Source organism: Bubalus kerabau, chromosome 1 (assembly GCF_029407905.1).
Source record: "Bubalus kerabau isolate K-KA32 ecotype Philippines breed swamp buffalo chromosome 1, PCC_UOA_SB_1v2, whole genome shotgun sequence".
NCBI classification, from domain to species: domain Eukaryota; kingdom Metazoa; phylum Chordata; class Mammalia; order Artiodactyla; family Bovidae; genus Bubalus; species Bubalus kerabau.
In genome coordinates, this window is record NC_073624.1 from 43,443,124 (window position 1) to 43,468,470 (window position 25,347).

Sequence of the window (25,347 nt, forward strand, 5' to 3'; positions counted from 1 at the left end):
GTAGGTCTCCATAGAAATGTTCAACTTCAGCTTCTTCGGCATTAGTGGTTTGGGCATAGGCTTGGATTATTATGACGTTGAATGGTCTGTCTTAGAAACAAACCAAGATCATCCTGTGGTTTTTGAGACTGCACACAATTACTGCATTTCAGAGTCTTTTGTTGACTATGAAGGCTACTCCTAAGTACCTCATATGAATGACTGATTACTCTAAGTACCTCATATGAATGGAATCACAGAGTGTTTTTATGCCTGGCTTACTTCACTTAAACATAATGTTCTCAAAGTTTATTTATGTTGCAGCATACTGAAGAACCTTCTTCCTTTTGAAAGCTGAATAATTCCCTTGTATAGCATAAGCCACAGTGTGTTTACCCTTTCATCCACTGATGGACACCTGGGCGGCCTCCTTGTTAGAGCCCTTGTGAATAATGCTGTTGTGAACCTGACACAAATATCTCTTGGAGACTCTGGCTTTCAATTCGTTCAGGTAGGTATATGCCCTCTGTTAGATCAAATGGTGATTCTATTTTTAATTTTTTGAAGAACTGTCACATTGTTTTCCATAGCAAGTGTACCATTCTACATTCTAATTAACTCAATTATTCAGTTTCTCCATATCCTCACCAATGTTCCTTGTTTCTGGTTTTTTGAAAGAAGACATCCTAATAGGAGAGAGGTACTTTTAGGATGAATTTTAAAGGCCTTTCCATTTTGCATGAATGAATGAACAAAAATCCATTAAATTCAAACTTCATTCAGTTACGTATATTCAGTAGTGTGTCAATTTGAAAAACTACATTACATGGACATAGTTTTCACACTAAGATTAAACTGTTTTATTCACTAGGAACACAGTATGAAAGTGAAAAGTGAAAGTGAAGTCACTCAGTCGCATCTGACTCTTTGAGACCCCATGGACTTTAACCTACCAGGCTCCTCCATCCATGGAATTTTCCAGACAAGAATACTGGAGTTGCCATTTCCTTCTCCGGGGCTGTTCTTGACCCGGGGATTGAACCTGGGTCTCCCGCATTGCAGGCAGAAGCTTTACCATCTGAGCTACCAGGGAAGCCCAGAGCACAGTATATAACTGGTAGTTAATATACTGCTCACAATTCTATATTGCCAACCAACAAATCTATCCAGCTCTTTCTATAAAATTAATCAAGCATATTAGGAATACAGAAAGATTATTAGTAATGGTTTTCCCCTCAATGCTTATAGAAGAAATTCCTGGGAGGGCAATAGTTCAAGCTGGTAAAGAGAGACAATTATATCAGAAAAAGAGAGGCAATACAGTATATTTTTACAGAATTTAAATATATGGTCTTCGAGGTGGGACTGTATCATATCAGATCTTAGTTACCCAACCAGGGATCGAACCCTTGCCTTCTGCAATGAAAGAACAGAGTCCTAACCAATGGACTACCAGGGAATCCCTATGTATATATATATGAATTAAAGCCAATCTCTCAAAAAAATAATTCTTATGCTCATGGTTACTTTTCATGATAAACATACATGTGAAAACCAAGTGGTTATGCTTTCTTCCTTTGCTCCTAAACTCGCTCCTTTTGCTTAGTGACTAAAATATATAATTTATTAGAGAAAGGGATGACAGAGGACAAGATGGTTGGATGGCATCACCAATATTCAAAGGACACAAGTTTGAGCAAGCTCTAGAAGATTGTGAAGGACAGGGAAGACTGGCATGCTGAAGTCGATGTGGTCACAAATAGTCGGACACAACTGAGCTACTGAACAACAATTCACTTCCTCCGATGATACACAATGTATTTTCTGTGTTAGCATACCTCCAGACCTAAAGGTGGTTAAGCCCAAGCCATGAAGATGCTTTGGTTAGTTATTTACTTTTTCATTAATTTGATCTTTCATTATGGATGATTTTAATCATTTATCAGTTCTTTGCTTAGAGAAAAATATACTACTTGTATGTTTCTTTAAGACCCTTGATAAAATGACTACCATTATCACCTCCCTACTCAAGAGTTGGTTACTGACTTGTATGTTACTTAAGTTCTTCCATTTGTCTCTTGTTGCTGTTGTTTAGTCACTAAGTCATATCCGACTCTTTGCAACCACACAACTGTAGCCTGCCAGGCTCCTCCGGCCACAGGATTTCCCAGACAAGAATACTGTGGTAGGTTGCCATTTCCTCCTCTAGGGCATTTTCCTGACCCAGGGATTGAACCTGCATCCTGCACTGGCAGGCAGATTCTTTACTACTGAGTCATCTGGAAAGCCCATTTTTCTCTTGTACTGCCCAGCTCTGCTGCTGCTGCTGCTAAGTCGCTTCAGTCGTGTCCGACTCTATGCGACCCCATTGATGGCAGCCCACCAGGCTCCTCTGTCTCTGGGATTCTCCAGGCAAAAATACTGGAGTGGGTTGCCATTTCCTTCTCCAATGCATGAAAGTGAAAGTGAAGTCGCTCAGTCGTGTCCAACTCCTAGGGACCCCATGGACTGCAGCCCACCAGGCTCCTCCGTCCATGGGATTTTCCAGGCAAGAGTACTGGAGTGGGGTGCCATTGCCTTCTCCACTGCCCAGCTCTAAGGGTATTTATTTTCCTTTTTGTAATTAAAAAAGATTTCAAACACAGAGAAAAGTAAAAGAAAAATAATCAACACTTGTGTGGATATCTTCCACCTTAATTTAACAAATGTTAACATGTTGCTATAGCTTCTTCATGATTTTTTAAAGACAGAAATAAAACTTTAGAGATAAAAAGTCCCTTTTATGTCCCTCCCTGACCCCTTTAGGCCTGGAACTTAGAACACTAGTCCGCCCTTGCTCAGTCATTCCTCTTTCAGGACACAGTCTAAATTATAAACTACCCTACTACAGTCCATAATGATTCCTCTTTTCTCTAAATCCAACCCACTTTATTTCCAATACAGGCAGATCTTATTTTTACTGTGAGTTCCCTTCAGCCTGAACTGATAATGGCCTATGAGTAGGTAACATGCTGATTATGCTGCTGTGTCTTAATACTCCTGTTGCTTCCTTGTCTTGAGACATTAGGTACATTATCTCAGTGGAGGTGATGGATAGTGAAATGTACAGTACAGTGCTGAATGAGAAGTGCAGAGCTGGTAAAAAGATCTCTCTACCACACAACCTGCAGTTTAATAGCCTTAATTTAATTAATGGTTATACTCAGGGACTGGTCTGTAAGAGAATGTTATAGGTGGTTAAGTGTCTCTCTCTCTCCAGCCCTAAACTAGCAGGGGTAAAACACCTAACAACCTAGGACAAGAACCTGGGAAAGTCAGAGCAAAGAGAAGGTCTGGAGCTTTCACACCCACAGATAATGAAGGACGGGGGAGTGAAGCTTAGTGGCTCAGGAGTCAGATGAGACACTGTATCTTTTGTCTCACACTCTTCTCTGTATGTGCCTTTTCTTCCTTTTCCACTCCTATACTTCTTCCAGTCCTCAGCTAGTTACTCCACCTCTTCCCCTCAACTTGCCCTGAATGTAAAGGATGGAAGTTTGGGGTTCCCAAGAGAGGATCTGTGCACAGGCTCCACACAAAAGAAAGAGGAAGGGAGTCTCGTATACTTAAGTTCTGGAAGTCAGAGACCTCTTCGGTTTGGGGTTCTCTTATTACATAGTTCACCTTGCTTTCTCATCTAGTCTGGAAGTCTGTCTGCCAGAGATCACTCTATAAACACATAAAACCTGATTCAAATATTTCAGAAAATAACTTCATAAATGAGTAATTCATACCGTGCTAGACCTGAATAATCTTTCAAAGATTATACAGTCCACTTATACAGTCCACCCCCGCCCCATATAGAGCAAGCAAATCTGTCAAGTGACTTTTAATCAGCTTTTAGTGCTGTATACTACCTTACCTTTCCAAACTAACTTAAAGTCACCTGAATTCCACACTCACTGCATCCTACTCAACTAGCATGGCTAGTTTTAATTTTGTTTTGTTTTTTTTTTATCTGTTTTGCTTCATGCTGTGCTAAGTTAACCTCATCTTGGTAAACAAGAAAATGGTCTGTATTTGACAGGCTCAAGTTGGAGCAACTGCAGCTGGCCTGTGTGCAAACCAATTTTGTTCATTCTTTATCCTGGCAGGGAGCTCTGCCCTAGAATCGCTTGGGAACTAATCAGCATTAAACCTGTGTCGGAGAGGTTGCTGAAAGCAGCTCTAGAGCAAGGCCGCAGTAACAAGGCTGCAAGAAAAAGGATTAGGACAAATGCAGCAGCTGTGTAAAAATCTATTTGAAGAGCTCTGCTTTTGACAGAAAAACTGGCACCCAGCTTCTCTCCTGTACCATGGCAGTTCTGTGGAAATGACTCGGAAAGAGGTTGTAGAGAGAAAAAAAGATGCACCAAATCCACCCTGCTTCTTCCTTTCTGAGATGATAGGTGTGTGGTGATGAGCCAGAAAATCCTCCTTCAGATGGTAGCAAATGGAAAAGAAATAGTAAGGCATCCTCTGCCAGTTTCTGAGTTGAAAACACTCCATGGCTGTTCTCTGGGTATCTAGTGAGTCAGATGGCATGGTATTCTACAGGATGAACCAAGATACAAGAAACAAGAGATGTGCCTAACAAAATCCACAGTACATATAAACCAACTCTTAGAACTCTGTCTAAAAACTAAGAAATTCCTCAACATCAAATGATCAAATATCAGAGTATTATTTTTTCTACTCACATCCATGGTGTACTAGAACATGAATGAGAACTTAATCTTTCACTCTCTAAAGTTAAACAATGCTTAATAGCTTCACAGGTACTCACCAAAGGAGGCTACTAGGCTTCCCTATATACCACCAGATCTGTGAGGCTAGTACAGAAGCAAAAACAGGATACACTGTTTTTGTCTGATCACAGTAATTTTTGAACATATGGTTGCTTTTTGTGTGTCTGCTCACATAATTCTCATTAAATGACTAGGAAATCAGTAACCGCAATAGATGTGCATGTAAAGACTGAGCTTTTTAAATAACAGCTTTATTGAGATATGTTTCATATACACTAACATTCATCCTTTTAAAGTATAAAATTCAGAGGTTTGGGGGATATTCACAGAGTTGTTTAACCACTATCTAATTTTAGAATGTTTCATCATTTCAAAAAAAAAACCTCTGTACCTATGAGTAGACAGGAGTTTTTGACATAATAGCCATCCCTGTTAGCTATGAAAGTTTGTTACCTGTGAGGGCATGCATTTCTTGGCCTTATCAACTGGAACATGGTAGGAAAAATTCTAGAGTGTTTAGACAACACCTAAAAAGTCTCAAAAAATGTTTTTCAGATAAAACTTTTTCTCTAGTCTAGTCTTATCAGTGCATGAGCTTTGGAACATTTGTTGTAAAAATAATTTATTTGTAGAAGAGTGAATAAACATTATCTAACAATGGATTTCAAAATGCACTGTGACCTCATCTGCAAAAGCCAGGTTCCTGCAGATACTCAAGTGTTGAGGTTTATATTAATAAAATAAATAAATTAATAAAAATACGGTCTTACAGAGCTTTTCAACCTTGTTTCCCAAATATATGAAACTCATTTTGCATTACTGCAGTTTTCAGACCTATTACAAATTAAAATGAAACATTTTCTAGTCAAACAGCTAGGCAAGCAACTAAACTGAAATAAATTCAGTCAGCAATGAAAAAGGTAAAAATACAATGTGAGCCATATATGTAGTTTAAAATTTTCTAGTAGCCACATTCTTGAAATAGTAAAAAGTAACAGGAAAAATTAATTGTACTGATATATTTTACTTAACCCAATGTATTCAACATATTGCTTCAACTCATCATCAATATACAAGAACATTCTGCTGAGACACCAAGCCTCTGAAATCTGGTGAGTGTCTGCATCTATAGCATATCTCACTTTGCAATAGTCAAGTTTCAAGTGCTCAGTAGCCATGTTTGGCTAAGTGCCCCCATACTCAGCAGCACAGCATTAGATTCCTGAAGTTAGCTTCTCTTTTAATTCAATGTAAGGAGTGCCTTAGTTAAGGTATGCATAGACTCTGAACTGGCCTCCTTGTTAATCTGGCCTCTATATTGCTGTTATTATTCTAGTCTGGTCATTACAATCCTGGGCATGAAATCCTTCAGTGGCCCTTTAAAGCTGAATAAAAACCCAAATGCCTTGTGTGCGCGTGCTAAGCTGCTTCAGTCGTGTTGGACTCTTTGCAATGCTATGGACTGTAGCCTGCCAGGCTCCTCTGTCCATGGGATTCTCCAGGCAAGAATCCTGGAATGGGTTGCCATGTCCTCCTCCAAGGGATCTTCTGGACCCAGGGATTGAACCTGAGTTTCTTGTGTCTCCTACAGGTGGGTTCTTTACCACTAGCGGCACCTGGGAAGCCCCAGATTCCTTAACTTGTACATCTGGTCCCTGACTACCTCTCCAGTTCTACTAACAACTCATCTTCTTCCCTCCCACATTAGCTAGAGTGAATTACTTCTGTCACATTCTTACCCCTTTCTGCCTTTACAAATATTTTCACTCAGTTTAAGACATTCTCCCCTCAATCCCTGCCAAGTTAGCAAACATCTGCTCCTAGTTCAGTGATACAATCTCAGGGAAATGCTGCCAGGGAATGTTAGATGCACTTCGCTAAACCTCCTTTTTCAACACCTATCACGGTATGCAATGGAGTCAAATTTTACAAGGCTTTGTCTACAATGTGATCACAGAAGGCTAAAATCAAGGTCATAATACCTCTGGAAATTTCTCAGGATACCATGGCCTTATTGAGAACTAAAACTTGCTGTACTCTGCAGTTCTAAATGCATCTTTCTCTGGGAGTAAGGTAGATCTCCATTTCATAGATGAGGGAAATATCAAATAAGTTATGACTGGTATTACATTTTAATTAGTAAGGTTGCTAATATTATTCTTGGTGTGCCCCATAATCATCAGCACTGCTTTCCAACATCTTGTTGAAAAAAAAAAATTACTGGATTACTACTATCCAAGGTGGCACTCGGTTCAGTTCAGTCGCTCAGTTGTGTCCGACTCTTTGTGACCCCATGAATAGCAGCATGCCAGGCCTCCCTGTCCATCACCAACTCCCGGAGTTCACTCAGACTCACGTCCGTGGAGTCAGTGATGCCATCCAGCCATCTCATCCTCTGTCGTCCCCTTCTCCTCCTGCCCCCAATCCCTCCCAGCATCAGAGTCTTTTCCACTGAGTCAACTCTTCGCATGAGGTGGCCAAAGTACTGGAGTTTCAGCTTTAGCATCATTCCTTCCAAAGCACTAGTGGTAAAAAAAAAAAAAAAAACCCACTTGCCAATGTAGGAGACTTAAGAAACACAGTTCAATCCCTAAGTTGGGACAATCCCCTGGAGGTAGGCATGGCAACCCACTCTGGTATTTTTCCCTGGAGGATCCCATGGACAGAGGAGTCTGGCGGGCTACAGTCCATGGGGTCACAAAAAGTTAGACATGACTGAAGTGACTTAGCAGCAGCAGCAAGGAGGTTATATTCTCTTTAATCTTCTTGCTTCTATTTCATCTTATTCTAACCATTAAGATGGATATTGGAATGACTGATTCTTCTCAGCAAAGTATCTCTTTTTCCTCACAGATGTCTCCTCCTTCTCCCTACCCCTTTTTAGGTTAAGGGAGGTGGTAGCTAAGTCCTGAGACTATTTTAAGTGTGTAAGGGCAAGTATAGCTAAAATTTTAAGACATCTTTATATCTCGAATGACTTACCGTATCTGTTCAGGTCTTACCAGGTCCCAGTAAAGCACCAATGACAAAAACATCTAAATATCTTTCCATTTTTAGGGGAAAAGGGAGCAGGGCCTCTTCAAGTAAACTTTAAGTTTACTGCAGGTGGCCTTGGCCCTCAGGACAACTGTGTGTCAGTCATCCTGAGGCAGAGAAAAGGACCAGGAGAGGCTAACGATGCCCACAATCCCTGCTCCCAGGAAAGCCACTTCTCTCAGATCTGGATAAAGATCTGTGGAACTCCCACGTCTTGTGATACAGAGGACCAATGCGGTGAATTCCCTGAGAATGCTTACCATTCCTAGACTAAAGAAGGTAAGATAAAGTTGAACTAATCTTGCAATTCTGGAGGATTTAGGAGGCTGGCAGGAGATGAGAAGGCGATTGCTTAGGCCATGCTGTTGCTGACCAGACACTGGCACTTCAGTGGGAAGGCAGCGGTCCCAGCATATCTCTTAAAGCATTCCACCAAAGAAGAGTTCTTTCTGAGTTAATGTTTAGACATCTTATTAGTCTGTTTTGCCCTAGTTTTCCTGAGAGTGTGCTCAATTGTATCTGACTCCTTGGGACCCCATGTACTGTAGCCTGTCAGGCTCCTCTGTCCTTGGGATTTCCCAGGCAAGAATACTGGAGTGGGTTGCCATTTTCTACTCCAGGGGATCTTCTCAACCCAGGGATCAAACCCGAATCTCCTGCACTGGCAGGTGGATTAACATCACCTGGGAGGCCTGAATTTTATTGTTCATTTCCCTGAAATAAACGCTTCCTTTATAAAGTAAGAGGAGAGGAGACATACAATACTGTGAATATATTAAATGCAACTAAATTGTGTACTTTTAAATGGTAAATGATTACCTTTATGTTAGGGGAATTTTACCCCAATTTTTGAAAGTGAAAAACAAGTACATGAGGAGACAAGGACTGCCAAGGCCGTCCTCCTTTCCTTCACTGTTAGTATGTGACACACTCGGCCCTATAATGTCACCCAGCACCTTATCCTGAATGCTAAGACTGCTCTGATGGGCTCTGAGAGAAAAGATTATAATGTCAGAATATTTAGCACCCAGGATGTGATTAAGCTCATTTTGTTCATCAGTAAAGTGGCATCATAACTTCTCTCTAGCATATTAAAGGAAATGAACCCTAATTAACATCTGTAATAGCTCAGTAAGCCTCCTTGTTGTTTTTTAAGTGAAAACTACTGAGTTTTTTTTTTTAATCATCTCCAATTTTGAATCATGTCTGAGAAACACTGGTAGCAGAGTAGATGCAGTAGGGATAAATAAATGCATGAAATAAAAACAAATTAGAAAGATACTTAGAAATAAATATAGGGATAACTTACAGATTATATTCTTAATGAAATCATCTTTTATTAGGGAATTCTAAACATCTGCACTGTAATAAAATATCACAAAAAATGACCACCAAAAATTCTCCCCTTTCCTGAAAGTGTACATGCTGCCTCTTCCATCAAAAGAAGGGCTGTATTTTCCTCCCTTGAATCTGGGCTGGCCCTGTGATTTGCTTTAACCAGCAGAATGCGACAGAAGTGTCACTGTGTCAGTTCTACACCTAGCCCTTAACAGTCCTGACAGCTCCTGTTTGTTCTCTCTTAGAATCAAGCTACCACATAAAGAGACTTGGGCTAAACTACTAAATAATAATGAGAGATGACATGGAGAAGCAGAAGCCGACCTAGTCTATAGCCATTATAGCCACCCAAATCAAGTGAGCGAAGCCATCCTGGGACATCAAGCCAAATAAGCAACCCCTGTAGGCACCGTGTGAAACAGAGAACCTGCCTAACTGACCCATAAAATTGTGAGAAATAGCAAATCACTGCTGCTTTAAGCCACTATGGGATAGCTTGTTACACAGCAATAGATAACCAGAAAATCCACATACCCCTAACCAACTTTCTTCTGGAACCCTAGATTTAGAACTGGAATGGAATTTCTGCCAATAATAAATTGACCTATTACTCTGATGCCCAAAGAATCTTGAAACATCTAAATTGAATATTTTATTAATTTTTAAAACTATAAGTCCTTATATTTAACAAATGACTTGTTTACCAGAATAATAAAAGAATTCCTATAATAATCAATAATTTAAAAAAGACAGCCCATTAAAAAAAATGGACAAAAGAGCTGAACAAGAGAATAAATTTTATATATACAAAAAGCCAATAAGCGAATGAAAAGGCACTCAACATCATTAGTCATTAGGGCTTCCCAGCTGGCTTAATGGTAAAGAAATAGCCTGCCAAGCAGGAGACATGGGTTTGATCCCTGGGTAGAAAAGATTCCCGGAAGGAGGAAATGGCAACCCACTCCAGTATTCTTGCCTGGGAAATCCCATGGACAGAGGAGCCTGATGGGCTACCATTCGTGGTGTAGCAAAGAGTCAGACAAGACTGAGCATGCACACACACACACAATGCACACAAAATACAAATTAAAACCACAATGAATCTCCATACTGTTCTCCATAGTGGTTATATCAGTTTGCATTCTCACCAACAGTGTAAGAGGGTTCTCTTTTCTCCACAGCCTCTCCAGCGTTTATTATTTGTAGACTTTCTGATGATGGCCATTCTGATGGGTGTGAGATGATACTTCACTGTGGTTTTGATTTGCATTTCTCTAGTAATTACCACCACTACCCCTACCCATCAACAGAAAACAGGGAACACATCCCCACCCATTAACAGAAAATTGGTTTTAATATTTACTGAGCATGGCCTCCGCCCATCAGGGGCAAGATCCAGATTCCCCCACAGCCAGTCCCTCCCATCAGGAAGCTTCCATAAGCCTTTTATCCTTATCCATCAGAGGGCATACAGAATGAAAACCACAAAAACAGAAAACTAAACAAACTGATCACATGGATCACAGCTTTCTCTAACTCAATGAAACTAAGAGATACTGTGTAGGGTCCAAGATGGAGGGGTCATGGTGGAGAGTTCTGACAAAACATGGTCAACTGGAGAAGGGAATGGAAAACCACTTCAGCATTCTCGCCTTGAGAACCCCATCAACAGTATGAAAAGGCAAAAAGATATGACACTAAAAGATGAACTCCCCAGGTCGGCAGGTGCCCAATATGCTATTGGAGAAGAGTGGAGAATAACTCCAGAAAGAATGAAGAAGCTGAGCCAAAGCAAAAACAGCACCCAGCTGTGGATGTGATTGGTGATGGAAGTAAAGTCCGATGCTGTAAAGAACAATGTTGCATAGGAACCTGGAATGTTAGGTCTACTAAGCAAGATAAATTGAAAGTGGTCCAAAAAGAGTTAGCAAGAGTGAACATCAACATTTTATGAATCACCAACTAAAATGGACTAGAATGGGCAAATTTAATTCAGATGACTATTATATCTACTCCTGTGGGCAACAGTCCCTTAGAAGAGATGGAGTACCCTCACAGTCAACAAGAGTTTGAAATGCAGTTCTTGGGTGCAATCTCAAAATGACAGAATGATCTCTGTTTGTTTCCAAGGCAAACCATTCAATATTACAGTAATCCAAGTCTATGCGCCAACCACTGGTGTCAAAGTTGAACTTGACCAGTTCTAGAAGGTCTAAAAGACCTTCTAGAGCTAACATCAAAAAAAAAAGATGTCCTTTTCATCATAGGGGACTGGAATGCAAAAGTAGGAAGTCAAGAAAGTCAAGATATATCTAGAGTAACAGGCAAGTTCGGCCTTGGAGTACAAAAGAAGCACAGCAAAGGCTAACAGAGTTTTGCCAAGATAATGCACTGGTCATAGCAAACACCCTCTTGCAACAACACAAGAGAAGACTCTACACATAGACATCACCAGATGGTCAATACCAGAATCACACTGATTATATTCTTTGCAGCTGAAGATGGAGAAGCTCTATATAGTCAGCAAGAACAAACAGGGAGTTGACTGTGGCTCAGCTCATGAACCCCTTATTGCCAAATTCAGACTTAAATTGAAGAAAGTAGGGAAAACCACTAGACCATTCAGGTATGACCTAAATCAAATCCCTTACAATTATACAGTGGAAATGACAAATAGAATCAAGGGATTAGATCTGATAGACAGAGTGCATGAAGAATTATGGATAGAAGTTTGTAACACACTGTACGGGAGGCTGTGATCAAAACCATCCATAAGAAAAAGAAATGAAAAAAGGCAAAATGGTTATCTGAGGAGGCTTTAAAAATAGCTGAGAAAAGAGAAGTAAAAGGCAAAGAAGAAAAGGAAAGGTATATCCATCTGAAAGCAGAGTTCCAAAGAATACAAGGAGAGATAAGAAAGCCTTTCTAAGATGGTAACGATGACCTTATGTGAGACAGCAAAAGAGACACAGATGTAAAGAACAGTCTTTTGGACTCTGTGGGAGAAGGCAAGGGTGGGATGATTTGAGAGAATGACATTGAAATGAATAGTGGTCTAGTGGTTTTCCCTACTTTCTTCAATTTAAGTCTGAATTTGGCAATAAGGGGTTCATGAGCTGAGCCACAGTCAACTCCCTGTTTGTTCTTGCTGACTATATAGAGCTTCTCCATCTTCAGCTGCGAAGAATATAATCAGTGTGATTCTGGTATTGACCATCTGGTGATGTCCATGTGTAGAATAGCATGCACATTATCATATGTGAAACAGATCACCAGTCCAGGTTCAATGCATGGGACAGGGTGCTCAGGGCTGGTGCACTGGGATGACCCTGAGGGATGAGATGAGGAGGGTGGTGGAAGCGGGGTTCAGGATGGGGAACACATGTACACCCATGGCTAATTCATGTCAATGTATGGCAAAAACCACTACAATATTGTAAAGTAATTAGCCTCCAATTAAATAAATAAATAAATAAATTTTTTTAAAAAAGAAAGCCTTTCTAAGTGATCAATGCAAAGAAATAGAAGAAAACCATACAATGGGAAAGGCTAGAGATCTCTTCAAGAAAATCAGAGATACCAAGGGAACATTTCATAGAAAGATGGGCACAAAAAAGTACAGAAACAGTATGGACCTAACAGAAACAGAAGATATTAAGAAAAGGTGGCAAGAATACACAGAAGAACTATACAAGAAAGTTCTTAATGGCCCAGATAATCACGATGGTGTGATCACTCACCTAGAGCCAGACATCCTGAGTGTGAAGTCAAGTGGGTCTTAGGAAGCATCACTATGAACAAAGCTAGCGGAGGTGATGGAATTCCAGTTGAGCTATTTCAAATCCTAAAAGATGATGCTGTGAAAGTGCTGCACTCAATATGCCAGCACATTTGGAAAACTCAGCAGTGGCGGCAGGACTGGGAAAGGTCAGTTTTCATTCCAATCCCAAAGAAAGGCAATGCCAACGAATGCTCAAACTACCGCACAACTGCACTCATCTCACATGCTAGCAAAGTCATGCTCAAAATTCTCTAAGCTAGGCTTCAATAGTACCTGAACCGAAAACGTTCAGATGTTCAAGCTGGGTTTAGAAAAGGCAGAGGATCTAATTGCCAACATCCGCTGGATCACAGAAAAAGCGAGAGTTCCAGAAAAACATCTACTTCTGCTTTATTGACTACGCCAAAGCCTTTGACTCCATGGATCACAACAAACGGTGGGAATACCAGACCACCTTACCTGCCTCCTGAGATATCTGTATGCAGGCCAAGAAGCAACCATTAGAACTGGACATGGAACAAAGCACTGGTTCAAAATTGGGAAAGGAGTATGTCAAGGCTGTATATTGTTACCCTGCTTATTTAACTTATATGCAGAGTACATCACGAGAAACACTGGGCTGGAAGAAGCACAAGCTGGAATCAAGATTGCTGGGAGATATATCAGTAACCTCAGATACGCAGATGACAGCACCCTTATGGCAGAAAGCAAAGAGGAACTAAAAAGCCTCTTGATGAAAGTGAAAGAGGAGAGTGAAAAAGTTGGCTTAAAACTCAACATTCAAGAAACTAAGATCATGGCATCCGGTCCCATCACTTCATGGCAAACAGATTGGGGAAACAATGGAAACAGAGACTTATTTTGGGGGGCTCCAAAATCACTGTGGATGGTGACTACAGCCATGAAATTAAAAGTTGCTTGCTCCTTGGAAGAAAAGCTATGACCAACTTAGACAGCATATTCAAAAGCAGAGACATTATTTTGCTGACAAAGGTCTGCCTAGTCAGAGCTATGGTTTTTCCAGTAGTCATGTATGGATGTGAGAGTTGGACCATAAAGAAAGTTGAGAAGTGGAAAATTGATGCTTTTGAACTGTGGTGTTGGAGAAGACTCTTGAGAGTCCGTTGGGCTGCAAGGGGATCAAACCAGTCAATCCTAAAGGAAATCAACCCTGAATATTCATTGGAAGGACTGATGTTGAAGCTGTAGCTTCAACACTTTGGCCATTTGATGCGAAGTGCTGACTCACTGCAAAAGACCCTGATTATGGGAAAGACTGAAGGCAGGAAGAGACGGGCACAACAGAGGATGAGATGGTTGGATGGCATCATGGACATGATAGACATGAGTCTGAGCAAGCTCCAGGAGTTGGTGATTGACAGGGAATCCTGGTGTGTTGCACTCTATGGGGTAGCAAAGACTTGGACATGACTGGGCGACTGAACTGAACTGAATTGATGATATAGTATCTGCTTTCCATCAAAGTTAAAAATTAAATGGGGAGATAAAAAGTCACTTTTTCTCCTTAATGTCCAAAGACCTATAACAGCTTATAAGATAAATGACTGATGAAGAATATTAATTCAATTGAAGACTGAAACAAGAGATTACAGGGCCTAGATTAGGATGAATTTGGCTTGTCTAGATAAACCAGTCTCATACTTCATACAAAAATTTATTTTTTTTACATCTCTGGAATAAGTTATTACACTTCTGTTCCAGTAACCTCATGAAACAATTCATTCTATTTTTCTATTTATTAAGTCCTAATAATTAGAAAAAAGTTAAGATACAATCTGCTTTTCTACCATTTATATTCTCTAGTTCCAGTTCAGTTCTAGAGCTAATGAGATACACATTCTCTTCTGTATCACTAGGCCTCAAATTTGGTTGATATATTCACTGGTTTCCTCTTGTAAGGAAGCACACCCTATTCATTTTACCATTCCTCAAGAAATACTAAAGAAATGTCACCATCCTATTCTCCATTGTTTGGATTCAGTAATTTAAAAATTTAAAAAACTGTGCACCTTTGGTCTGTCAGGCATTAATACTCTATCTTATAATGTACTGGAGATACAGCAGTATATAAAACAGACACAGTCTCACTGAATTAACTTTTTAAGGGATGTGCTCAAGTTAGTCAATATGTATCTTAAAATCTATGACCCTAGTTCAACACAACATGAATACAGTGGAACTATTCTGAACACTATAAACAACTAAGTGCAACCCAGGAATCACACTGAACTGGTCATATTATTGAATTATATTGAGCTTACAGTCAATTCTTTTTTAAAAGTGAATGAATAATTATATGCCAAGAATATACTAGAAACTATGAATGTAACAACAAGAGAGTATACCCTTCCCTCAAAGATTATGAAATCCTGTAAAGAAGACAAGTAGATGACTAGAGAGCAGTGTAAGTGTTATAAAAGAGGTCTCCATAGAGTACCGGGAGAAAACAGTGGAAGAGGACTGAGCCTGGAATATGTAAAAGCAACAATCCTAACCAATTTCTCCTTAACCAAGAGCCTGGATTGAACTAATACTATTTCTCCTATAAAACATTATGGCTGACAGCCACAGTGGGCCAAAAATGATCATAGTCAGTAGCACTTCTGCTTCCTGTCCTTGAATTTGCTTGCCACAGCCATTCCCAACCTGTTTATGCAGTCTTATATGATACTTAATTCATAATTTAATCAGTAAATAAATTATGAAATATGACTGTGAAAGGATTCAGAATTTCTATAAAAATGAAGCTAAATCATAGGCAAGTTGCTACAAAAGTAATAAGCTATCTAATTAGATGAGGGTGGAAAAATCATAAAAATCTAAATAGGTTTTGCACTCAGGTTTCTTTGAAATGGCTTTAAATTCTCACTCTACTGTAAAGAAATGTAAATCAAAAACCATAGGTGATTCATTTTTTATGTGAGGTTTACATAAGAAACATCATAGAACTCGCTTGTGACAATTAGAGAAGCCTATGTGCGGCAATGAAGAGCCTGTGATCCACAACTAAGACTCGATGTAGCCAAATAAATAATTAAATATTTTAAAAAACAAATATCACAGAAAATTACAGTCAGCAGATCCTTATTCAAATGAAAAGCCTTGGTCCTAAAACAAAACACCTATGAAATACACATAGTATGCTCTAAGAGAAAATGTTTAAAATATTTATGTAACTTTTCTTTATACTTCATTGGACTTTTTGAGTAATTCCTACAAACAACAGTGGAAAAAATTTTCAAGTATAACACTACCAAAAAGAGGAACAAGGATGCCAAGAAGGATTTCAGGCTGCTGCTGTGTAAGAGATTATTAAAAATTAAAACGTAGGTCTGAAAAAAGTGAAAGCTGAAAGATGCTATGACCCAAGCCAACAAAATCAGCAACAGCATGAGCAAAATAGACCAGATTTGCTTAACAAGCCTAGAAATGCTGGATAAAGGCAGCCTCTAATGGGCAGGTTTTCATTGGTACAAAAATCGCCCCACTAGAAAATAAGGTGCATGAAAAGCAAGGACCGTCCCTGCTTTTGCTCTGATGTACCCCCTCACTAACTGAGGCCTGGAACTCCTGGAATGAAGTAAGCCCTCAATAATTTTTTACATAAGGTTGGATGAATCAATCAAGTGAGCTAGCCACAGCACTCTGACATTTACAAAAGAAGGAATAACCTTGAAATTCAACCAATGTAAGTTTAAGATAAGCAAAGGACAGAGTGACTTGACTCATCAAAAAATAAAAAGACTCAGGGAGTGAAAATCACTCAGACATGTTCGACTCTTTACTATCCCATGGACTGTAGCCCATCAGGCTCTTCTGTCCGTGGAATTCTCCAGGTCAGAATACTGGAATGGGTAGCCATTCCCTTCACCAGGGAATCTTTGCAACCTAGGGATAAAACCCAGGTCTCCCACATTTCAGGCAGATTCTTTACCATCTGAGAAGCCCAAGAAAACAGACTCAATCATATCTAAAATTTCCATTATTCTCTCTCACTCCCTTCATCTGGAGACCCTACTATCTACTTTTACTGACTTCTCACCATTTCTCCAGAAAAGGCAATGGCACCCCACTCCAAAACTCTTGCCTGGAAAACCTCATGGACAGAGGAGCCTGGTAGGCTGCAGTCCATGGGGTCGCTAAGAGTCGGACATGACTGAGCGACTTCACTTTCACTTTTCACTTTCATGCATTGGAGAAGGAAATGGCAACCCACTCCAGTGTTCTTGCCTGGAGAATTCCAGGGATGGGGGAGCCTGGTGGGCTGCCATCTATGGGGTTGCACAGAGTCAGACACAACTGAAGCAACTTAGCAGCAGCAGCAGCACCATTTCTCAGGTCTTTGACCCTGTTATCTTAGGCTGAAGTGTTCCTTTCCTTTCACCTTTCTTCATCTATTAAAATTCTATGCTTCAAAAGAAGACCTACAAATGACCAATAAGCACATGAAAAGATGCTCAGCATCATTAGTCATTCAGTTGAGTTTCAGTTCAGTCGCTCAGTCGTGTCCGACTCTTTGCGACCTCATGAATCACAGCACGCCAGTTCTCCCTGTCCATCACCAACTCCCGGAGTTCACTCAGACTCACGTCCATCGAGTTGGTGATGCCATCCAGCCATCTGATCCTCTGTCGTCCCCTTCTCCTCCTGCCCTCAATCCCTCCCAGCATCAGAGTCTTTTCCAATGAGTCAACTCTGCGCATGAGGTGGCCAAAGTACTGGAGTTTCAGCTTTAGCATCATTCCTTCCAAAGAAATCCCAAGGCTGATCTCCTTCAGAATGGACTGGTTGGATCTCCTTGCTGTCCAAGGGACTCTCAAGAGTCTCTCCAACACCACAGTTCAAAAGCATCAATTCTTCGGCACTCAGCTTTCTTCACAGTCCAACTCTCACATCCATACATGACCACAAGAAAAACCATAGCCTTGACTAGATGGACCTTTGTTGGCAAAGTAATGTCTCTGCTTTTTAATACGCTATCTAGGTTGGTGATAACTTTTTTTCCAAGGAGTAAGCGTCTTTTAATTTCATGGCTGCAGTCATCATCAGCAGTCATTAGTCATTATGTCATTAGGGAAATGCAATTTCTTAATTAGGTCATTAGGTCATTAGTCATTAGGGAAATGCAAATCAAAACCACTTCACATTCACTGTTACTATTCAGTTGCTAAGTACTGTCTGACTCTTCATTCAAAACCCCATGAACTTTAGGCTTTCATGTCCTTCATCATCTCAAGGAGTTTGTTAAAACTCACGTCCACTGAGTCAGTGATACCATCCAACCATTTCATCCTCTGTCGCCCCCTTCTCCTCTTGCCCTCAATCTCTGCCAGTATCACGGTCTTTTCCAATGAGTCAGCTCTTTGCATCAGGTGGCCCAAGTACTGGAGTTTCAGCTTCAGCATCAGTCCTTCCAAGGAATATTCGGGGTTGATTTCCTTTAGGATTGACTGGTTTGAACTTGCCATCCAAGGGACTCTCCAGAGCATTCTCCAGCACCACAGCTCAAAAGCATCAATTCTTTGGCTCTCAGCCTTCTTTATGGTCCAACTGTCACATCCCTACATGACTACTGGAAAAACCATCACTTTGACTATACATACCTCTGTCAACAAAGCGATGTCTCTGCTTTTTTAATACGCTGTCTCAGATGGTAAAGAATATGTCTTAAATGCAGGAGACCCAGGTACGATTCCTGGGGAAAATCCCCTGGAGAAGGGAATGGCAACCCACATCAGTATTCTGGCCTGGAGAATTGTCTGGACAGAGGAGCCTGATGGGCTACAATTCAAGGGGTCACAAAGAGTTGGACACAACTGAGCGACTAAGACACACACATTAGGTTTATCATAGCTTTTCTTCCAAGAAGCAAGCATCTTTTAATTTCATGGCTGCAGTTACAAGATCCCCTGGAGAAGGGAAAGGCTTCCCACTCCAGTATTCTGGCCTAGAGAATTCCACGGACTGCATAGTCCATGGGGTTGCAAAGAGTTGGACACGACTGAGCAACTTTCACTTTCACTGCAGTTACCATCACAGTGATTTTGGAGCCCAAGAAAATAAATTTTGTCACTATTTCCATTGTTTCCCCATCTATTTGCCATGAAGTGCTGGGACTGGAAACCATGATCTTAGTTTTTGAATGTTAAGTTTTAAGCCAGCTTTTTCAATCTCCTCTTTCACCCTCATCAAGAGGCTCTTTAGTTCTTCACTTTCTGCCATTAGAGTGGTGTCATCTGCTTATCTGTGGTTGTTGATATTTCTCCCAGCAATCTTGATTCCAGCTTGTGCTTCATTTAGCCTGGCCTTTCAAATGATGTACTCTGCATATATGTTAAATAAGCAGGATGACAATATACAGCCTTGACGTACTCCTTTCCCAATTTTGAACCAGTCTGATGTTCCATGTACAGTTCTAACTGTTGCTTCTTGACCTGTATACAGGCTTCTCAGGAGGTGGTCTGATATTCTTATTTTTAAGGTGGTCTGATATTCTCATCTCTTTAAGAATTTTCCAGTTTGTTATGATCCACACAGTCAAAGGCTTTCGTGTAGTCAATGAAGCAGATGTTTTTCTGGAATTCTCGTGTTTTTTCTATGATCTCATTTACTAGGATTAGTAAATTTAAAACAAAACAAAAACAAAAAGGGAATTAATTCCCAGAGATACTAGGACCCTGCACTCTCACTGTCAAGGCCTGGGTTCAATCCACAAGCTGCATGGATCAGCTAAAATAAAAAGCAACACATGTTGGCTAGGATGTGAAGAAGCTGGAATCCTCATGCACTGCTGGCAGGAATGTAAACGGTACCTTAGAAAACAATCTGGCAGTTCCTCAACCCAGCAATTCCACTCCCAGTTTCAATACCCAAAATTACTGAAAATATATGTCCCCCCAAATTCTTGTACATGACTGTTCACAGCAGTATTATTCATAATAGTCAAAAAGTAGAAACACTCAAACATTCATCAACTAATGAATGGAAAAATAAAATACAGTATTTCCAATACAATGGAATAATGTTTGGCCATTAAAAGGAAAGAAATGTTAAATTATACCATAAAACAGATGACTTTGAAAATGTTATGCTAAGTGAGAGAAGTGATATTGCTCAGTCATGTACAGCTTTCTGTGATCCCACTGACTGTAGCCTAATAGTCATGCCTCTGTCCATGGCACTTTCCAGGCAAGAGTACTGGAGAGGGTGGCCATTTCCTTCTCCAGGGGCTATTCCCTTGGGAACCGAACCAAGGTCTCCTGCATTGCAGACAGACACTTTACCCTCTGAGTTACCAGGGAAGCCCGAGTGAGAGAAGTGAGATACATATTGTATGATTTCACCTATATGGATTGCCAGAGTAGGCAAATCATAGCTTTGTAGTCACCAGGAGTTGAGAGGAGGGGAGAATAGGGAGCCAACACAGATATGGGATTTCTCTTCAGCATAATGAAAATGTTATAAAACTGATTTGTGCTTATGGTTTCATAACCCTGTGAATATACTAAATGCCATTGAATTGTTTGCTTTAAATGGTATGTGTGGTGTGCATAGGGTATATGAATTACATCTCAAACTGTGTTAAAAGTTCTATGCAGGAACTTCCCTGGCAGTCCAGTGGTTAAGACTCTGTGCTTACACTGCAGGGGGCATAGGTTCCATCCCTGGTCAGGGAACTAAGGTCCTGAATGCCCTGCTGCGTGCCAAAAAGATAAATAAAAATAAAAATGTGATAATAAAAAAGAAAAAATTTTAAAAAGCTCTATGTGTACTTTAAGGGCAAGTTCAAATATGATCCTCCCCCATTTCTTACCTTACCTAGGAAAAATTAATAATTTCCTCCACACTGTCAAACCAGTTGTTATTATATTCCATTACTTCTTTATTACCCATATCAGAATGCAAGCTTCTGAACAGTGAAAAACTTGTTACTCTTCTTTGAATTTTCTGCACCCACTCTCCCAAGACCTAACACAATGCATTACAGAGTAGGTACTCAACATCTCTCTACTTTAGTGCACTACAGAATTAATTACCCTCAAAGAGAGACACAGGCAAATAATACAAAGCAAGTTAAACATATTGAGTCGAATTTACCTGTTAAAAAGTCACAAATGGTTAGGATTCATCTAGGATTCATCTCTTCATAGTGATAATATGGATGGGGTGGGAAGTTCTGATGGCAGAAGAAAATGGACCAGACAGGTATATTCTGCATCGAAACCAGAAAGTACTGTCAAATCCTGTGATCTGAAGTTTAACAATGCCCGTGGCTACACAATCTAGTGCTCCTGGGTTTTACCATCTTTGTTTCTCTTGACATAGCCACTTGCTCAAACAATGAACAAGCTGCACTATTTTACAATAATTTACACAAGGTAGTATTCTTAGGAAAGATTTATCTTTTTGAATCAGCCTCTCCACAGAGTAGAGCACACCAAAGAGACACAACCAAATGCAATGTGTGGTATCCTAGATTGGCCCGAGGAACAGAAAGAGGAGGGTGGCGGAAAATTAGTGAAATCCAAATAGAGTCTGTAGTTTAGTAAGCAGTATTATGCCAATGTTAATTTCTTAGTTTTGATAAATGTACCCTGGTCATGTAGAATGTTAACATTTAGAGAGATAGGTGAAATGTATAGGAACTCTGTATTGTCTTAGAAACTCTTCTGCAAATCTACAGTTATTTCAAAATAAAGGGTTTGGTTACTTTTTTAAAAAAGCAGGCTCCATACCTATAGACTAAAGTAAAGTTAGATACATTCATCTAAAGTTCTTTTATGTTATTGTGTACTTGTTATGAACATAAGATCATGGAATGCCTCTGTGAACGAAAAATAAGATTTCTGCCTTATGGCTCTTGCATTCCAAGTAGGAGAAGTAAACAATAAATAATAAATTTTAAAAGTAAGTTATATGATGTGTGAGAAGGTAATAGTGCTATGACAAAACACAACAGTAAAGCAGCTCTGGGAGACTGGAAGTAGAGAAGGGGAGGAAAAGTTGGAATTTTCAAAACAGTAGTGTGGAAAGGCCTCTCTGAGAAGCTGACATGTGAACCAGGTTGGCAAGGGTGAGGGAGGGGCAGGCAGGGCAAGGCTATTCTCTGGAAGAGCTTTCCAGGCCAAGGAGCAGATCAAACAAAGGTTCTAAGACCGAAACAGCCCATCTTGTTCAGAGAGCAGCACAACAGTCAGTGAGAAGGTAGAACAGGGAGGGAGGAGAGGGCGGGAGGGCAGAGGGTCTCAGGAGCCAGACCACAGGAGGGCTCTGGCTTTTCCTCTGAACAAAACGGGGGCCACTGGAGTCCGCACTGAGTACAATGCTCCAACTCACTGTTTTAAAACAAGGATGGCTCTGGCAGTTGTACTAAGAATAGTCTTTACACAACATCCCCTGTGTGATAGTCTTGTCAAAAAATGTTTAGCCTCAACCTGGCCATGAGAACACAATCAAGTAATTCTAGGATATGGGACATTCTACAAAACAACAGGCCTGGACTTTTTAAAAGAGTCATTGTCATGAAAAACAAACAAACAAAAAACGGTGAGGGGACTATTTTAGATTAAAGGAGTCATAACAACGAAGCAAAACGAACAACCTTTTCTCAAATCCTCAAGGGGGCATGTATTTGTTTCCTATGGCTGCTGTAACAAATTACAACCAACTGTGTGGCATTAAACAGCAGAAATGGAATGCCTCACAGTTCTAAAGGCAGAAGTCAGTATCACTGGGTGGAAAGCAAGGTCCTGACAGGCCCGTAATCCCTCCACAGGCAAATCTGTTCCTTGCTCCTGGTGGCTCTCACATACCTTAGCTTGTTGGCTGTATTACTGCAATATTTACCTCTGTCTTTACATCACTTCCTCGTGTGTGTGTGTGTGTGTGTGTGTGTGAAGTCGTTCTCTGCCTCCCTCTTATTTAAGAGTCTGCAATATTTACCTCTGTCTTTACATCACTTCCTCTTCTGTGTGTGTGTGTGTGTGTGTGTGTGTGTGAAGTCGCTCTCTGCCTCCCTGTTATTTAGAGTCCACTGGGATAATCCAGGATAATATCTCCATCTCAAAATCCTAAATGTAATCACAACTGCAAAGATGCTTTTTCTAAATAATGAAACATTTAGGTTCCAGGATCTGACATTTTAAAAGACTATCATTCAGCCTACTACAGAAGGAAACTGCATAGAAAGACATTTCTTAGACATTAGATGAGACTGAAAAAGGAAGTGAAAGTCGTTCAGTCGTGTACGACTCCTAGCGATGCCATGGATGATATAGTCCATGGAATTCTCCAGGCTAGAATACTGGAGTGGGTAGCCGTTCCCTTCTCCAGAGGATCTATCTTCCCAACCCAGGGATCAAACCCAGGTCTCCCGCAGTGCAGGTGATTCTTTACCAGTTGAACTCATTAATGTTAATGAGAATTAACATTAATTTTCTTAGGTATGATAATAGGACTGCAGTTACAGGGTAATACCCTGTTCTTAGGGGTTAAATGCTGAAAGAATAAAGCGTGTAACTTGCTTTTAAATTGTACAGCAAAAACAAACACAGAGAGGGGAAAAGAGAGCACACACTAGGTAACATGCAAATATAGCAAATTGTTACCAATAGGTGAATCTAGCAGGAAGGGTTTATGGGTTTTTATTAAACTATTCTTTCAACTCTTCTATAGATGTGATATTTTTCAGAATAAGAATCTGCAGGAAAAAAGTTTTAAGTATAGATTAGAGAGGGCAAACAAAGAAGTAGAAGCTGTAGACGCTACAGAAGCTGTAATCTGGGCAAAAGATGGTAGTAACTCTAACCAGGGTGGTAGCAGTGGAGTTAGTGAGATGCAGTATTCTGGGTATATTCTGAAGGTTGAGGCAATAAGTACTGATAGACTAAACAGAGTGTGAAGTGCGAGAGAAAGAGAGGAATCAGGAATGACCCCAAGGCTTTGAGACTGACATCATTAGCTAAGAAGGGAAAGATAAATTTTAGTGAAAAATAACAGAATTTCAGTTTTGGACATACTGATTTTGAGATGGTAATTCAAAATGGAGATGTTAGGAAGGCAATTAGATACAAGTCCGGATTTCAGGAGAAAACTCTGAGTTAGAGATATAAATTTAATCAGTAGAGTGCTAATATTAGATCATATATTAAAGTCATGATATTGGACTAAATCACCAAAGGAGAAGACAGTTACAGCAAGCCTATAAAATCACAAAGTGGTACATATATATCAGGGCAGAAAAGAACCGAAGAAAATTTGATAACCTCAGTCATCCTAAGATTAAATGGAGCTATTAGCATTTCCTTAAGGAAACTGGATCCAATGAAGAAAAGCCTAGCTTACTTAATATCTTGGAAGATCTTCTGGTTTCTTCCCAAATTTTACAATACATACTGCTACACAGCCTTCTAACTGCAACAAAAATAAATATCCATCATTCAAGAGAATACCCTTAAAAAATATCCTACATAAAATTATGTCAAGAATTTTGTTTTAGAATCTCTAATACTACATTTTAAAAACTAAGACAAAATATATACAAATATATAAAGTACATATAAAGTATATATGTATATATAAAGTACATATATATATAAAGTATATATATATGTACTTTATATATATGTATGTATGTATATAAAGTATATATACAAATATATAAAGTATATATATATATATATATATATATATATATATAAAACAAGTGAAAGTCACTCAGTCATGTCCGACTCTTTGTGACCCTATGGACTATACAGTCCATGGAATTCTCCAGGCCAGAAAACTGGAGTGGGTAGCCTTTTCCTTCTCCAGGGGATCTTCCCAACCCATGGATCAAACCCAGGTCTCCCTCATTGCAGGCAGATTCTTTACCAGCTGAACTACCAGGGAAATCATATAAAATAAGGATAGCTATGTTTGCCTTAGTAGTCACCGCTTTGAATTCTGCACCCTACAAAAGAAATCCATTGGGCCCAACTAGCCTTCCTTGCACAGAGTCGGACATGACTGAAGCGACTTAGCAGCAGCAGCAGCAGCAGCCTTCCTCTATTTTATTACTACTTACAAATAGACAATCTAGAACTTTTGTGTTATGCAAATTAAATACTATAGCACTGTAGTTCAATTTTAAAATTTAATATAATAAGACATTAACAAAATGGAAATAGACTAGTAATATATCTAAGGAAGAGCAACAGTTGTTGTTGCTGTTTTATCCTGGTAGAAGGAATCTTTATTTTATTTTTTTTAACTTAGGAGGAGCAACAGTTTTTAAAAACAATATATGGATAAGTTTCAGGATATTTGTGAAAAGTCTCACACTATATACAACATTTTGAATGTACATACATCTTTCCAGAAAGAAGGTTCAAATATTTTATTATATTTTCAATGGGATCCATGATCTTAACATAGTTTAAACTTTCA

The 25,347-nt window shown here is 39.7% G+C and overlaps 1 protein-coding gene across 2 annotated transcripts in view; it reads right to left on the bottom strand.

Annotated features, from left to right (window-relative positions):
- DENND5B (DENN domain containing 5B) overlaps positions 1–25,347 on the bottom strand; it is a 221,890-nt gene that overhangs the window by 148,777 nt on the left and 47,766 nt on the right. The window lies entirely within an intron of this gene.